Source organism: Melospiza melodia, chromosome W (assembly GCF_035770615.1).
Source record: "Melospiza melodia melodia isolate bMelMel2 chromosome W, bMelMel2.pri, whole genome shotgun sequence".
Taxonomy (NCBI): Eukaryota; Metazoa; Chordata; class Aves; order Passeriformes; family Passerellidae; genus Melospiza; species Melospiza melodia.
This window is the reverse complement of record NC_086225.1, coordinates 29,260,640-29,276,084: the sequence shown is the minus strand read 5'-3', so window position 1 is coordinate 29,276,084 and position 15,445 is coordinate 29,260,640.

Below are 15,445 nucleotides of genomic sequence, written 5' to 3'. Positions count from 1 at the left end.
GAAGCAAGCTGTACAACACTGGGATTGTGTGCGCACCTTGCCAACTGATAGAAAACAGTACCTTTGCACTCTCCTGGCTTTTCCAATCACATGAACATTCGATTGGAAGCTGTTTTGGACAACTTTTCTTTTCTTCCTGCCAAACACTTGGCAGACATCTCTGCAACTTCTAGAACACGATGGGAGATGTTTTCTGTGCTGGCACAGTTTTTCCTAGCCAGACATTGTGGGAAAGCTTTTTGCCGAGATGTAGACTACAAAAGACGCGAAAGATGAAGGTAGGATGCTCTCCGGAGCTAAGAGCCGCTCCCGGGCGTCTTTCGGCAGAAGCCGCACTAAGGAGAGCACTGTGAGCGGCACAATCGTCTTTGCGCGAAGAAGCCGCTTCTTCTGCTCCGAGAGCCGGCGAGAGCGGCAGCTTCGGGAAGGTGAAGAAGCAAGCTGTACAACACTGGGATTGTGCGCGCACCTTGCCAACTGATAGAAAACAGTACCTTTGCACTCTCTTGGCTTTTCCAATCATATGAACATTCGATTGGAAGCTGTTTTGGACAACTTTTCTTTTCTTCCTGCCAAACACTTGGCAGACATCTCTGCAACTTCTAGAACATGATGGGAGATGTTTTCTGTGCTGGCACAGTTTTTCCTAGCCAGACATTGTGGGAAAGCTTTTTGCCGAGATGTAGATGAGAAGAGGAGCTAAAGACGAAGGTAGGATGCTCATCGGAGCTAAGAGCCGCTCCTGGGCGTCTTTCGGCAGAAGCCGCGCTAAGGAGAGCACTGTGAGCGGCACAATCGTCTTTGCGCGAAGAAGCCGCTTCTTGGGCTCCGGGAGCCGGCGAGAGCGGCAGCTTCGGGAAGGTGAAGAAGCAAGCTGTACAACACTGGGATTGTGTGCGCACTTTGCCAACTGATACAAAACAGTACCTTTGCACTCTCCTGGCTTTTCCAATCACATGAACATTCGATTGGAAGCTGTTTTGGACAACTTTTCTTTTCTTCCTGCCAAACACTTGGCAGACATCTCTGCAACTTCTAGAACACGATGGGAGATGTTTTCTGTGCTGGCACAGTTTTTCCTAGCCAGACAGAGTGGAAAAGTGTTTTGCTGAGATGTAGACTACAAAAGACGCGAAAGACGAAGGTAGGATGCTCTCCGGAGCTAAGAGCCGCTCCCGGGCGCCTTTTGGCAGAAGCCGCGCTAAGGAGAGCACTGTGAGCGGCACAATCGCCTTTGCGCGAAGAAGCCGCTTCTTGGGCTCCGGGAGCCGGCGAGAGCGGCAGCTTCGGGAAGGTGAAGAAGCAAGCTGTACAACACTGGGATTGTGTGCGCACCTTGCCAACTGATACAAAACAGTACCTTTGCACTCTCCTGACTTTTCCAATCACATGAACATTCGATTGGAAGCTGTTTTGGACAACTTTTCTTTTCTTCCTGCCAAACACTAGGCAGACATCTCTGCAACTTCTAGAACACGATGGGAGATGTTTTCTGTGCTGGCACAGTTTTTCCTAGCCAGACAGAGTGGGAAAGCTTTTTGCCGAGATGTAGATGAGAAGAGTAGCTAAAGACGAAGGTAGGATGCTCTCCGGAGCTAAGAGCCGCTCCCGGGCGTCTTTCGGCAGAAGCCGCGCTAAGGAGAGCACTGTGAGCGGCACAATCGTCTTTGCGTGAAGAAGCCGCTTCTTGGGCTCCGGGAGCCGGCGAGAGCGGCAGCTTCGGGAAGGTGAAGAAGCAAGCTGTACAACACTGGGATTGTGTGCGCACTTTTCCAACTGATACAAAACAGTACCTTTGCACTCTCCTGGCTTTTCCAATCACATGAACATTCGATTGGAAGCTGTTTTGGACAACTTTTCTTTTCTTCCTGCCAAACACTTGGCAGACATCTCTGCAACTTCTAGAACACGATGGGAGATGTTTTCTGTGCTGGCACAGTTTTTCCTAGCCAGACAGAGTGGGAAAGCTTTTTGCCGAGATGTAGATGAGAAGAGGAGCTAAAGACGAAGGTAGGATGCTCTCCGGAGCTAAGAGCCGCTCCCGGGCGTCTTTCGGCAGAAGCCGCGCTAAGGAGAGCACTGTGAGAGGCACAATCGTCTTTGCGCGAAGAAGCCGCTTCTTGGGCTCCGGGAGCCGGCGAGAGCGGCAGCTTCGGGAAGGTGAAGAAGCAAGCTGTACAACACTGGGATTGTGTGCGCACTTTGCCAACTGATACAAAACAGTACCTTTGCACTCTCCTGGCTTTTCCAATCACATGAACATTCGATTGGAAGCTGTTTTGGACAACTTTGCTTTTCTTCCTGCCAAACACTTGGCAGACATCTCTGCAACTTCTAGAACATGATGGGAGATGTTTTCTGTGCTGGCACAGTTTTTCCTAGCCAGACAGAGTGGAAAAGCGTTTTGCTGAGATGTAGACTACAAAAGACGCGAAAGACGAAGGTAGGATGCTCTTCGGAGCTAAGAGCCGCTCCCGGGCGTCTTTCGGCAGAAGCCGCGCTAAGGAGAGCACTGTGAGCGGCACAATCGTCTTTGCGCGAAGAAGCCGCTTCTTGGGCTCCGGGACCCGGCGAGAGCGGCAGCTTCGGGAAGGTGAAGAAGCAAGCTGTACAACACTGGGATTGTGTGCGCACCTTGCCAACTGATAGAAAACAGTACCTTTGCACTCTCCTGGCTTTTCCAATCATATGAACATTCGATTGGAAGCTGTTTTGGACAACTTTTCTTTTCTTCCTGCCAAACACTTGGCAGACATCCATGCAACTTCTAGAACACGATGGGAGATGTTTTCTGTGCTGGCACAGTTTTTCCTAGCCAGACATTGTGGGAAAGCTTTTTGCCGAGATGTAGATGAGAAGAGGAGCTAAAGACGAAGGTAGGATGCTCTCCGGAGCTAAGAGCCGCTCCCGGGCGTCTTTCGGCAGAAGCCGCGCTAAGGAGAGCACTGTGAGAGGCACAATCGTCTTTGCGCGAAGAAGCCGCTTCTTGGGCTCCGGGAGCCGGCGAGAGCGGCAGCTTCGGGAAGGTGAAGAAGCAAGCTGTACAACACTGGGATTGTGTGCGCACTTTGCCAACTGATACAAAACAGTACCTTTGCACTCTCCTGGCTTTTCCAATCACATGAACATTCGATTATAAGCTGTTTTGGACAACTTTGCTTTTCTTCCTGCCAAACACTTGGCAGACATCTCTGCAACTTCTAGAACATGATGGGAGATGTTTTCTGTGCTGGCACAGTTTTTCCTAGCCAGACAGAGTGGAAAAGCGTTTTGCTGAGATGTAGACTACAAAAGACGCGAAAGACGAAGGTAGGATGCTCTTCGGAGCTAAGAGCCGCTCCCGGGCGTCTTTCGGCAGAAGCCGCGCTAAGGAGAGCACTGTGAGCGGCACAATCGTCTTTGCGCGAAGAAGCCGCTTCTTGGGCTCCGGGACCCGGCGAGAGCGGCAGCTTCGGGAAGGTGAAGAAGCAAGCTGTACAACACTGGGATTGTGTGCGCACCTTGCCAACTGATACAAAACAGTACCTTTGCACTCTCCTGGCTTTTCCAATCATATGAACATTCGATTGGAAGCTGTTTTGGACAACTTTTCTTTCCTTCCTGACAAACACTTGGCAGACATCTCTGCAACTTCTAGAACACGATGGGAGATGTTTTCTGTGCTGGCACAGTTTTTCCTAGCCAGACATTGTGGGAAAGCTTTTTGCCGAGATGTAGACTACAAAAGACGCGAAAGACGAAGGTAGGATGCTCTCCGGAGCTAAGAGCCGCTCCCGGGCGTCTTTCGGCAGAAGCCGCGCTAAGGAGAGCACTGTGAGCGGCACAATCGTCTTTGCGCAAAGAAGCCGCTTCTTGGGCTCCGAGAGCCGGCGAGAGCGGCAGCTTCGGGAAGGTGAAGAAGCAAGCTGTACAACACTGGGATTTTGTGCGCACCTTGCCAACTGATGGAAAACAGTACCTTTGCACTCTCCTGGCTTTTCCAATCACATGAACATTCGATTGGAAGCTGTTTTGGACAACTTTGCTTTTCTTCCTGCCAAACACTTGGCAGACATCTCTGCAACTTCTAGAACACGATGGGAGATGTTTTCTGTGCTGGCACAGTTTTTCCTAGCCAGACATTGTGGGAAAGCTTTTTGCCGAGATGTAGACTACAAAAGACGCGAAAGATGAAGGTAGGATGCTCTTCGGAGCTAAGAGCCGCTCCCGGGCGTCTTTCGGCAGAAGCCGCACTAAGGAGAGCACTGTGAGCGGCACAATCGTCTGCGCGAAGAAGCCGCTTCTTCTGCTCCGAGAGCCGGCGAGAGCGGCAGCTTCGGGAAGGTGAAGAAGCAAGCTGTACAACACTGGGATTGTGTGCGCACCTTGCCAACTGATAGAAAACAGTACCTTTGCACTCTCCTGGCTTTTCCAATCATATGAACATTCGATTGGAAGCTGTTTTGGACAACTTTTCTTTTCTTCCTGCCAAACACTTGGCAGACATCTCTGCAACTTCTAGAACACGATGGGAGATGTTTTCTGTGCTGGCACAGTTTTTCCTAGCCAGACATTGTGGGAAAGCTTTTTGCCGAGATGTAGATGAGAAGAGGAGCTAAAGACGAAGGTAGGATGCTCTCCGGAGCTAAGAGCCGCTCCCGGGCGTCTTTCGGCAGAAGCCGCACTAAGGAGAGCACTGTGAGCGGCACAATCGTCTTTGCGCGAAGAAGCCGCTTCTTCTGCTCCGAGAGCCGGCGAGAGCGGCAGCTTCGGGAAGGTGAAGAAGCAAGCTGTACAACACTGGGATTGTGTGCGCACCTTGCCAACTGATAGAAAACAGTACCTTTGCACTCTCCTGTCTTTTCCAATCACATGAACATTCGATTGGAAGCTGTTTTGGACAACTTTGCTTTTCTTCCTGCCAAACACTTGGCAGACATCTCTGCAACTTCTAGAACACGATGGGAGATGTTTTCTGTGCTGGCACAGTTTTTCCTAGCCAGACATAGTGGAAAAGCTTTTTGCCGAGATGTAGATGAGAAGAGGAGCTAAAGACGAAGGTAGGATGCTCTCCGGAGCTAAGAGCCGCTCCCGGGCGTCTTTCGGCAGAAGCCGCGCTAAGGAGAGCACTGTGAGCGGCACAATCGTCTTTGCGCGAAGAAGCCGCTTGTTGGGCTCCGGGAGCCGGCGAGAGCGGCAGCTTCGGGAAGGTGAAGAAGCAAGCTGTACAACACTGGGATTGTGTGCGCACCTTGCCAACTGATAGAAAACAGTACCTTTGTACTCTCCTGGCTTTTCCAATCATATGAACATTCGATTGGAAGCTGTTTTGGACAACTTTTCTTTTCTTCCTGCCAAACACTTGGCAGACATCTCTGCAACTTCTAGAACACGATGGGAGATGTTTTCTGTGCTGGCACAGTTTTTCCTAGCCAGACATTGTGGGAAAGCTTTTTGCCGAGATGTAGACTACAAAAGACGCGAAAGACGAAGGTAGGATGCTCTTCGGAGCTAAGAGCCGCTCCCGGGCGTCTTTCGGCAGAAGCCGCGCTAAGGAGAGCACTGTGAGCGGCACAATCGTCTTTGCGCGAAGAAGCCGCTTCTTGGGCTCCGGGAGCCGGCGAGAGCGGCAGCTTCGGGAAGGTGAAGAAGCAAGCTGTACAACACTGGGATTGTGTGCGCACCTTGCCAACTGATAGAAAACAGTACCTTTGCACTCTCCTGGCTTTTCCAATCACATGAACATTCGATTGGAAGCTGTTTAGGACAACTTTTCTTTTCTTCCTGCCAAACACTTGGCAGACATCTCTGCAACTTCTAGAACACGATGGGAGATGTTTTCTGTGCTGGCACAGTTTTTCCTAGCCAGACATTGTGGGAAAGCTTTTTGCCGAGATGTAGACTACAAAAGACGCGATAGATGAAGGTAGGATGCTCTTCGGAGCTAAGAGCCGCTCCCGGGCGTCTTTCGGCAGAAGCCGCACTAAGGAGAGCACTGTGAGCGGCACAATCGTCTTTGCGCGAAGAAGCCGCTTCTTCTGCTCCGAGAGCCGGCGAGAGCGGCAGCTTCGGGAAGGTGAAGAAGCAAGCTGTACAACACTGGGATTGTGTGCGCACCTTGCCAACTGATAGAAAACAGTACCTTTGCACTCTCCTGGCTTTTCCAATCATATGAACATTCGATTGGAAGCTGTTTTGGACAACTTTTCTTTTCTTCCTGCCAAACACTTGGCAGACATCTCTGCAACTTCTAGAACACGATGGGAGATGTTTTCTGTGCTGGCACAGTTTTTCCTAGCCAGACAGAGTGGGAAAGCTTTTTGCCGAGATGTAGATGAGAAGAGGAGCTAAAGACGAAGGTAGGATGCTCTCCGGAGCTAAGAGCCGCTCCCGGGCGTCTTTCGGCAGAAGCCGCGCTAAGGAGAGCACTGTGAGAGGCACAATCGTCTTTGCGCGAAGAAGCCGCTTCTTGGGCTCCGGGAGCCGGCGAGAGCGGCAGCTTCGGGAAGGTGAAGAAGCAAGCTGTACAACACTGGGATTGTGTGCGCACTTTGCCAACTGATACAAAACAGTACCTTTGCACTCTCCTGGCTTTTCCAATCACATGAACATTCGATTGGAAGCTGTTTTGGACAACTTTGCTTTTCTTCCTGCCAAACACTTGGCAGACATCTCTGCAACTTCTAGAACATGATGGGAGATGTTTTCTGTGCAGGCACAGTTTTTCCTAGCCAGACAGAGTGGAAAAGCGTTTTGCTGAGATGTAGACTACAAAAGACGCGAAAGACGAAGGTAGGATGCTCTTCGGAGCTAAGAGCCGCTCCCGGGCGTCTTTCGGCAGAAGCCGCGCTAAGGAGAGCACTGTGAGCGGCACAATCGTCTTTGCGCGAAGAAGCCGCTTCTTGGGCTCCGGGACCCGGCGAGAGCGGCAGCTTCGGGAAGGTGAAGAAGCAAGCTGTACAACACTGGGATTGTGTGCGCACCTTGCCAACTGATACAAAACAGTACCTTTGCACTCTCCTGGCTTTTCCAATCATATGAACATTCGATTGGAAGCTGTTTTGGACAACTTTTCTTTCCTTCCTGACAAACACTTGGCAGACATCTCTGCAACTTCTAGAACACGATGGGAGATGTTTTCTGTGCTGGCACAGTTTTTCCTAGCCAGACATTGTGGGAAAGCTTTTTGCCGAGATGTAGACTACAAAAGACGTGAAAGACGAAGGTAGGATGCTCTCCGGAGCTAAGAGCCGCTCCCGGGCGTCTTTCGGCAGAAGCCGCACTAAGGAGAGCACTGTGAGCGGCACAATCGTCTTTGCACAAAGAAGCCGCTTCTTGGGCTCCGAGAGCCGGCGAGAGCGGCAGCTTCGGGAAGGTGAAGAAGCAAGCTGTACAACACTGGGATTTTGTGCGCACCTTGCCAACTGATAGAAAACAGTACCTTTGCACTCTCCTGGCTTTTCCAATCACATGAACATTCGATTGGAAGCTGTTTTGGACAACTTTTCTTTTCTTCCTGCCAAACACTTGGCAGACATCTCTGCAACTTCTAGAACACGATGGGAGATGTTTTCTGTGCTGGCACAGTTTTTCCTAGCCAGACATTGTGGGAAAGCTTTTTGCCGAGATGTAGACTACAAAAGACGCGAAAGATGAAGGTAGGATGCTCTTCGGAGCTAAGAGCCGCTCCCGGGCGTCTTTCGGCAGAAGCCGCACTAAGGAGAGCACTGTGAGCGGCACAATCGTCTGCGCGAAGAAGCCGCTTCTTCTGCTCCGAGAGCCGGCTAGAGCGGCAGCTTCGGGAAGGTGAAGAAGCAAGCTGTACAACACTGGGATTGTGTGCGCACCTTGCCAACTGATAGAAAACAGTACCTTTGCACTCTCCTGGCTTTTCCAATCATATGAACATTCGATTGGAAGCTGTTTTGGACAACTTTTCTTTTCTTCCTGCCAAACACTTGGCAGACATCTCTGCAACTTCTAGAACACGATGGGAGATGTTTTCTGTGCTGGCACAGTTTTTCCTAGCCAGACATTGTGGGAAAGCTTTTTGCCGAGATGTAGATGAGAAGAGGAGCTAAAGACGAAGGTAGGATGCTCTCCGGAGCTAAGAGCCGCTCCCGGGCGTCTTTCGGCAGAAGCCGCACTAAGGAGAGCACTGTGAGCGGCACAATCGTCTTTGCGCGAAGAAGCCGCTTCTTCTGCTCCGAGAGCCGGCGAGAGCGGCAGCTTCGGGAAGGTGAAGAAGCAAGCTGTACAACACTGGGATTGTGTGCGCACCTTGCCAACTGATAGAAAACAGTACCTTTGCACTCTCCTGGCTTTTCCAATCACATGAACATTCGATTGGAAGCTGTTTTGGACAACTTTGCTTTTCTTCCTGCCAAACACTTGGCAGACATCTCTGCAACTTCTAGAACACGATGGGAGATGTTTTCTGTGCTGGCACAGTTTTTCCTAGCCAGACATAGTGGAAAAGCTTTTTGCCGAGATGTAGATGAGAAGAGGAGCTAAAGACGAAGGTAGGATGCTCTCCGGAGCTAAGAGCCGCTCCCGGGCGTCTTTCGGCAGAAGCCGCGCTAAGGAGAGCACTGTGAGCGGCACAATCGTCTTTGCGCGAAGAAGCCGCTTGTTGGGCTCCGGGAGCCGGCGAGAGCGGCAGCTTTGGGAAGGTGAAGAAGCAAGCTGTACAACACTGGGATTGTGTGCGCACCTTGCCAACTGATAGAAAACAGTACCTTTGCACTCTCCTGGCTTTTCCAATCATATGAACATTCGATTGGAAGCTGTTTTGGACAACTTTTCTTTTCTTCCTGCCAAACACTTGGCAGACATCTCTGCAACTTCTAGAACACGATGGGAGATGTTTTCTGTGCTGGCACAGTTTTTCCTAGCCAGACATTGTGGGAAAGCTTTTTGCCGAGATGTAGACTACAAAAGACGCGAAAGACGAAGGTAGGATGCTCTTCGGAGCTAAGAGCCGCTCCCGGGCGTCTTTCGGCAGAAGCCGCGCTAAGGAGAGCACTGTGAGCGGCACAATCGTCTTTGCGCGAAGAAGCCGCTTCTTGGGCTCCGAGAGCCGGCGAGAGCGGCAGCTTCGGGAAGGTGAAGAAGCAAGCTGTACAACACTGGGATTGTGTGCGCACCTTGCCAACTGATAGAAAACAGTACCTTTGCACTCTCCTGGCTTTTCCAATCACATGAACATTCGATTGGAAGCTGTTTTGGACAACTTTTCTTTTCTTCCTGCCAAACACTTGGCAGACATCTCTGCAACTTCTAGAACACGATGGGAGATGTTTTCTGTGCTGGCACAGTTTTTCCTAGCCAGACATTGTGGGAAAGCTTTTTGCCGAGATGTAGACTACAAAAGACGCGAAAGATGAAGGTAGGATGCTCTCCGGAGCTAAGAGCCGCTCCCGGGCGTCTTTCGGCAGAAGCCGCACTAAGGAGAGCACTGTGAGCGGCACAATCGTCTTTGCGCGAAGAAGCCGCTTCTTCTGCTCCGAGAGCCGGCGAGAGCGGCAGCTTCGGGAAGGTGAAGAAGCAAGCTGTACAACACAGGAATTGTGTGCGCACCTTGCCAACTGATAGAAAACAGTACCTTTGCACTCTCCTGGCTTTTCCAATCATATGAACATTCGATTGGAAGCTGTTTTGGACAACTTTTCTTTTCTTCCTGCCAAACACTTGGCAGACATCTCTGCAACTTCTAGAACACGATGGGAGATGTTTTCTGTGCTGGCACAGTTTTTCCTAGCCAGACATTGTGGGAAAGCTTTTTGCGGAGATGTAGATGAGAAGAGGAGCTAAAGACGAAGGTAGGATGCTCTCCGGAGCTAAGAGCCGCTCCCGGGCGTCTTTCGGCAGAATCCGCACTAAGGAGAGCACTGTGAGCGGCACAATCGTCTTTGCGCGAAGAAGCCGCTTCTTGGGCTCCGGGAGCCGGCGAGAGCGGCAGCTTCGGGAAGGTGAAGAAGCAAGCTGTACAACACTGGGATTGTGTGCGCACCTTGCCAACTGATAGAAAACAGTACCTTTGCACTCTCCTGGCTTTTCCAATCACATGAACATTCGATTGGAAGCTGTTTTGGACAACTTTTCTTTTCTTCCTGCCAAACACTTGGCAGACATCTCTGCAACTTCTAGAACACGATGGGAGATGTTTTCTGTGCTGGCACAGTTTTTCCTAGCCAGACATAGTGGAAAAGCTTTTTGCCGAGATGTAGATGAGAAGAGGAGCTAAAGACGAAGGTAGGATGCTCTCCGGAGCTAAGAGCCGCTCCCGGGCGTCTTTCGGCAGAAGCCGCACTAAGGAGAGCACTGTGAGCGGCACAATCGTCTTTGCGCGAAGAAGCCGCTTCTTCTGCTCTGAGAGCCGGCGAGAGCGGCAGCTTCGGGAAGGTGAAGAAGCAAGCTGTACAACACTGGGATTGTGTGCGCACCTTGCCAACTGATAGAAAACAGTACCTTTGCACTCTCCTGGCTTTTCCAATCACATGAACATTCGATCGGAAGCTGTTTTGGACAACTTTTCTTTTCTTCCTGCCAAACACTTGGCAGACATCTCTGCAACTTCTAGAACACGATGGGAGATGTTTTCTGTGCTGGCACAGTTTTTCCTAGCCAGACATTGTGGGAAAGCTTTTTGCCGAGATGTAGATGAGAAGAGGAGCTAAAGACGAAGGTAGGATGCTCTCCGGAGCTAAGAGCCGCTCCCGTGCGTCTTTCGGCTCAAGCCGCGCTAAGGAGAGCACTGTGAGCGGCACAATCGTCTTTGCGCGAAGAAGCCGCTTCTTGGGCTCCGGGAGCTGGCGAGAGCGGCAGCTTCGGGAAGGTGAAGAAGCAAGCTGTACAACACTGGGATTGTGTGCGCATCTTGCCAACTGATACAAAACAGTACCTTTGCACTCTCCTGGCTTTTCCAATCACATGAACATTCGATTGGAAGCTGTTTTGGACAACTTTTCTTTTCTTCCTGCCAAACACTTGGCAGACATCTCTGCAACTTCTAGAACACGATGGGAGATGTTTTCTGTGCTGGCACAGTTTTTCCTAGCCAGACATTGTGGGAAAGCTTTTTGCCGAGATGTAGACTACAAAAGACGCGAAAGACGAAGGTAGGATGCTCTTCGGAGCTAAGAGCCGCTCCCGGGCGTCTTTCGGCAGAAGCCGCGCTAAGGAGAGCACTGTGAGCGGCACAATCGTCTTTGCACGAAGAAGCCGCTTCTTGGGCTCCGGGAGCCGGCGAGAGCGGCAGCTTCGGGAAGGTGAAGAAGCAAGCTGTACAACACTGGGATTGTGTGCGCACCTTGCCAACTGATAGAAAACAGTACCTTTGCACTCTCCTGGCTTTTCCAATCACATGAACATTCGATTGGAAGCTGTTTTGGACAACTTTTCTTTTCTTCCTGCCAAACACTTGGCAGACATCTCTGCAACTTCTAGAACACGATGGGAGATGTTTTCTGTGCTGGCACAGTTTTTCCTAGCCAGACATTGTGGGAAAGCTTTTTGCCGAGATGTAGACTACAAAAGACGCGAAAGATGAAGGTAGGATGCTCTCCGGAGCTAAGAGCCGCTCCCGGGCGTCTTTCGGCAGAAGCCGCACTAAGGAGAGCACTGTGAGCGGCACAATCGTCTTTGCGCGAAGAAGCCGCTTCTTCTGCTCCGAGAGCCGGCGAGAGCGGCAGCTTCGGGAAGGTGAAGAAGCAAGCTGTACAACACTGGGATTGTGTGCGCACCTTGCCAACTGATAGAAAACAGTACCTTTGCACTCTCCTGGCTTTTCCAATCACATGAACATTCGATTGGAAGCTGTTTTGGACAACTTTTCTTTTCTTCCTGCCAAACACTTGGCAGACATCTCTGCAACTTCTAGAACACGATGGGAGATGTTTTCTGTGCTGGCACAGTTTTTCCTAGCCAGACATTGTGGGAAAGCTTTTTGCCGAGATGTAGATGAGAAGAGGAGCTAAAGACGAAGGTAGGATGCTCTCCGGAGCTAAGAGCCGCTCCCGGGCGTCTTTCGGCAGAAGCCGCACTAAGGAGAGCACTGTGAGCGGCACAATCGTCTTTGCGCGAAGAAGCCGCTTCTTCTGCTCCGAGAGCCGGCGAGAGCGGCAGCTTCGGGAAGGTGAAGAAGCAAGCTGTACAACACTGGGATTGTGTGCGCACCTTGCCAACTGATAGAAAACAGTACCTTTGCACTCTCCTGGCTTTTCCAATCATATGAACATTCGATTGGAAGCTGTTTTGGACAACTTTTCTTTTCTTCCTGCCAAACACTTGGCAGACATCTCTGCAACTTCTAGAACACGATGGGAGATGTTTTCTGTGCTGGCACAGTTTTTCCTAGCCAGACATTGTGGGAAAGCTTTTTGCCGAGATGTAGATGAGAAGAGGAGCTAAAGACGAAGGTAGGATGCTCTCCGGAGCTAAGAGCCGCTCCCGGGCGTCTTTCGGCTCAAGCCGCGCTAAGGAGAGCACTGTGAGCGGCACAATCATCTTTGCGCGAAGAAGCCGCTTCTTGGGCTCCGGGAGCCGGCGAGAGCGGCAGCTTCGGGAAGGTGAAGAAGCAAGCTGTACAACACTGGGATTGTGTGCGCATCTTGCCAACTGATACAAAACAGTACCTTTGCACTCTCCTGGCTTTTCCAATCACATGAACATTCGATTGGAAGCTGTTTTGGACAACTTTTCTTTTCTTCCTGCCAAACACTTGGCAGACATCTCTGCAACTTCTAGAACACGATGGGAGATGTTTTCTGTGCTGGCACAGTTTTTCCTAGCCAGACAGAGTGGAAAAGCGTTTTGCCGAGATGTAGATGAGAAGAGGAGCTAAAGACGAAGGTAGGATGCTCTCCGGAGCTAAGAGCCGCTCCCGGGCGTCTTTCGGCAGAAGCCGCGCTAAGGAGAGCACTGTGAGCGGCACAATCGTCTTTGCGCGAAGAAGCCGCTTCTTGGGCTCCGGGAGCCGGCGAGAGTGGCAGCTTCGGGAAGGTGAAGAAGCAAGCTGTACAACACTGGGATTGTGTGCGCACTTTGCCAACTGATAGAAAACAGTACCTTTGCACTCTCCTGGCTTTTCCAATCACATGAACATTCGATTGGAAGCTGTTTTGGACAACTTTTCTTTTCTTCCTGCCAAACACTTGGCAGACATCTCTGCAACTTCTAGAACACGATGGGAGATGTTTTCTGTGCTGGCACAGTTTTTCCTAGCCAGACATAGTGGAAAAGTGTTTTGCTGAGATGTAGACTACAAAAGACGCGAAAGACGAAGGTAGGATGCTCTTCGGAGCTAAGAGCCGCTCCTGGGCGTCTTTCGGCAGAAGCCGTGCTAAGGAGAGCACTGTGAGCGGCACAATCGTCTTTGCACGAAGAAGCCGTTTCTTGGGCTCCGGGAGCCGGCGAGAGCGGCAGCTTCGGGAAGGTGAAGAAGCAAGCTGTACAACACTGGGATTGTGTGCGCACTTTGCCAACTGATACAAAACAGTACCTTTGCACTCTCCTGGCTTTTCCAATCACATGAACATTCGATTGGAAGCTGTTTTGGACAACTTTTCTTTTCTTCCTGCCAAACACTTGGCAGACATCTCTGCAACTTCTAGAACACGATGGGAGATGTTTTCTGTGCTGGCACAGTTTTTCCTAGCCAGACAGAGTGGGAAAGCTTTTTGCCGAGATGTAGATGAGAAGAGGAGCTAAAGACGAAGGTAGGATGCTCTCCGGAGCTAAGAGCCGCTCCCGGGCGTCTTTCGGCAGAAGCCGCGCTAAGGAGAGCACTGTGAGCGGCACAATCGTCTTTGCGCGAAGAAGCCGCTTCTTGGGCTCCGGGAGCCGGCGAGAGCGGCAGCTTCGGGAAGGTGAAGAAACAAGCTATACAACACTGGGATTGTGTGCGCACCTTGCCAACTGATACAAAACAGTACCTTTGCACTCTCCTGACTTTTCCAATCACATGAACATTCGATTGGAAGCTGTTTTGGACAACTTTTCTTTTCTTCCTGCCAAACACTAGGCAGACATCTCTGCAACTTCTAGAACACGATGGGAGATGTTTTCTGTGCTGGCACAGTTTTTCCTAGCCAGACAGATTGGAAAAGCGTTTTGCTAAGATGCAGACTACAAAAGACGCGAAAGACGAAGGTAGGATGCTCTTCGGAGCTAAGAGCCGCTCCCGGGCGTCTTTCGGCAGAAGCCGCACTAAGGAGAGCACTGTGAGCGGCACAATCGTCTTTGCGCGAAGAAGCCGCTTCTTCTGCTCCGAGAGCCGGCGAGAGCGGCAGCTTCGGGAAGGTGAAGAAGCAAGCTGTACAACACAGGAATTGTGTGCGCACTTTGCCAACTGATAGAAAACAGTACCTTTGCACTCTCCTGGCTTTTCCAATCATATGAACATTCGATTGGAAGCTGTTTTGGACAACTTTTCTTTTCTTCCTGCCAAACACTTGGCAGACATCTCTGCAACTTCTAGAACACGATGGGAGATGTTTTCTGTGCTGGCACAGTTTTTCCTAGCCAGACAGAGTGGGAAAGCTTTTTGCCGAGATGTAGATGAGAAGAGGAGCTAAAGACGAAGGTAGGATGCTCTCCGGAGCTAAGAGCCGCTCCCGGGCGTCTTTCGGCAGAAGCCGCACTAAGGAGAGCACTGTGAGCGGCACAATCGTCTTTGCGCGAAGAAGCCGCTTCTTGGGCTCCGGGAGCCAGCGAGAGCGGCAGCTTCGGGAAGGTGAAGAAGCAAGCTGTACAACACTGGGATTGTGTGCGCACCTTGCCAACTGATAGAAAACAGTACCTTTGCACTCTCCTGGCTTTTCCAATCACATGAACATTCGATTGGAAGCTGTTTTGGACAACTTTTCTTTTCTTCCTGCCAAACACTTGGCAGACATCTCTGCAACTTCTAGAACACGATGGGAGATGTTTTCTGTGCTGGCACAGTTTTTCCTAGCCAGACATTGTGGGAAAGCTTTTTGCCGAGATGTAGATGAGAAGAGGAGCTAAAGACGAAGGTAGGATGCTCTCCGGAGCTAAGAGCCGCTCCCGGGCATCTTTCGGCAGAAGCCGCACCAAGGAGAGCACTGTGAGCGGCACAATCGTCTTTGCGCGAAGAAGCCGCTTCTTCTGCTCCGAGAGCCGGCGAGAGCGGCAGCTTCGGGAAGGTGAAGAAGCAAGCTGTACAACACTGGGATTGTGTGCGCACCTTGCCAACTGATAGAAAACAGTACCTTTGCACTCTCCTGGCTTTTCCAATCATATGAACATTCGATTGGAAGCTGTTTTGGACAACTTTTCTTTTCTTCCTGCCAAACACTTGGCAGACATCTCTGCAACTTCTAGAACACGATGGGAGATGTTTTCTGTGCTGGCACAGTTTTTCCTAGCCAGACATTGTGGGAAAGCTTTTTGCCGTGATGTAGATGAGAAGAGGAGCTAAAGACGAAGGTAGGATGCTCTCCGG